At 36.0% G+C, this 2,215-nt stretch overlaps 1 pseudogene; it reads right to left on the bottom strand.

The window, feature by feature from the left end:
- Positions 1–284: 284 nt before the first annotated feature.
- LOC121145314 lies at positions 285–766 on the bottom strand (annotated as a pseudogene).
- Between the last annotated feature and the right edge of the window lie 1,449 nt (positions 767–2,215).

Here is a 2,215-nt window from a genome sequence, read left to right as displayed (position 1 = left end):
TCCCAGTTAAAAGCGAAGAAGGAATGGAAAAAAAATCACCAGATTATAACTTCTAGAGAGAGATGATGAATCTAGGCAATGAACATCAAAGCCCCTAATGTCACAAAGACAGATGAAACCAACAGTGCCATCCATAAAACAACACTGCCAAAAAAAAAAAAAAATTAACTCTGAAATGGATCAAGTCTTGAGAAAAAAACTGCAAATTTTTTGAGACAACATAACTTCAACTCTGATGGAATCAATGCTAATATTAATAGTCAGGAGGTCTTTCACTTATTTACTTACACTTGCAATGCCATGGGAATGAGATAATGGGAAACAGGTCCAAGCAGTCCAGGTTCCTTCCCACTGATTCTGTCAAAACGGGCTTCTCACTGAGGAGCAGGAAAGTGTTTCCGTTGAGCCCAGGAAGCTTTCTCTTTGTCTCCTTTCTTTTTCTGATCATTTTCCTTCACACATTTCAGGAAGTTGTCCTGGCTTCTGGAGTGCTTAAGAGGCTCAATATGCACATTCGTTCTCTTGGCAAGAATGTTGCCCTTGTTTGTTTGCAGCAATGCCAACAGCATGCTGGACAACATTGTAGACTCCTCAAGTTTTGTCATGGTAACATTTATGGGGCATGCCTTTTCAACACAGTCTTCATTTCCTTGATATCCACAATAACACCTTTCTTATACACGAGCATCTTTGTGGCCAGAGGGATGATGCCATGTTTTCTTAAAGGCCTGGAGAACAAGTATCAGGTGCCCCTCCTCTTTCCTTTTGTTCATCAGTTGGCAAATCACCGAAAGATGGTGGGTCTGACTAAAAGGTTGTGTGGTTCTTAGCATAAAAGTATATTGTAGCTATGTTGTTTTAGAGAAAGAATAGCCCATATATTTCAGCAACATCTACTGGAATATTTATACAGAAAAAAAAAGGATTTCTTTCAAAATAATGGGAGAGGTAAAGAGTGGAGAGAGGTGTACATGAAACAAGATTGGTTATGAACTGATAATAATTAGCGAGGTGATAGATATCATGGAGTCCCCTCCCCCAATTTTTGGATTATCTGAAATTTTCTATAATATGGTTTTAAAATGTCATAAAAATAGTTGTGAATCCTAATAATTAATAATTATTGAATATTATTTATACCCTACATGATAATGACTCTATAATAGTCCATCATACTATGATATATCAGAATACACTTGCTGGGCATTTATTGCCCACAATAGGGAAACAATTTTATCTAATTTTTGAATCTATTTTTTTATGTGAATTAATTCCATTAAATGTTGATACAGATTTCTGGATCAAATGCTTGACACAATGGAAGGCTTTTGGTACCCACTTCTGAACTCACTTTCAAGAAACTTGAACCATAAATCCATTGGCAGAATGGAGACAATAGCTATTTTCTGAGGGAGGTATTTTTCTCCCATGCTTTCTCATCAGATAAACAAAAGCAAAATTAAAAACTCATTTTATTTACCTTGTATTCCTTACTAATGAGTGAAATATATACACATACGTGTGTATTTGTGTTTCTATGTCTGGCTTTGTGTTTTTTTGTTAAACCATCTTTTTATGACCGATTTTCCATTGAGATATCTTTTCCCTATACAATAGCGTAGTTTCATTATACATTAACATTATCACTTGTTATGTTATTTCAAAAACTTCATCAACATTTTAATGTTTTTTGATTTTTGTCTTGAACACTTATTTAAGTATTATATTTTTAAAATTTTTAAGAATTTTTTGCAAAGCAGGACAGGAAGAAATACAGAGAGTATCCCATCTTCTGGTTCACTCCCCAAATGCTTGCCCAACCACTGGGGCTAGGAATGGGTAGGAACCAGGAGCTGGGAAAGCAGTCTAGGAAGCAGGGATCCACTTGCTTGAGCTGGGTCTTTATTGGTGTGAAGTTGGAGTCAGGACATGGATATGGGAACAGAACCCCATACTCTGATGTGGAAGGCAGGCATCATAACTGATAGGCTTGGTTAAATGTCTAGTCCTAAAAATGTATGAGTAGGCATATCTGCATTTTTCCTTATGGTCTCTTACTTCTTATGTCACATTTAAAACATTTCCAAAATCATACACATATTACCTATGATTTCTTCTAGAATTTTCATATCCTTGAATATTACATCCAGGCTGAAAATTGTTACAAAGGGCAGGGATGTAACTTCCTCTCTTCCCAATCATACAGTGGCTTGTC

This window comes from Ochotona curzoniae, unplaced genomic scaffold, assembly GCF_017591425.1.
Source record: "Ochotona curzoniae isolate NIBS_2020 unplaced genomic scaffold, NIBS_Ocur_1.0 scaffold_3223, whole genome shotgun sequence".
In the NCBI taxonomy this organism is placed as follows: Eukaryota; Metazoa; Chordata; class Mammalia; order Lagomorpha; family Ochotonidae; genus Ochotona; species Ochotona curzoniae.
Note: the sequence above shows the minus strand (reverse complement) of the source record. Positions and strands in the feature narration are given on the sequence as shown.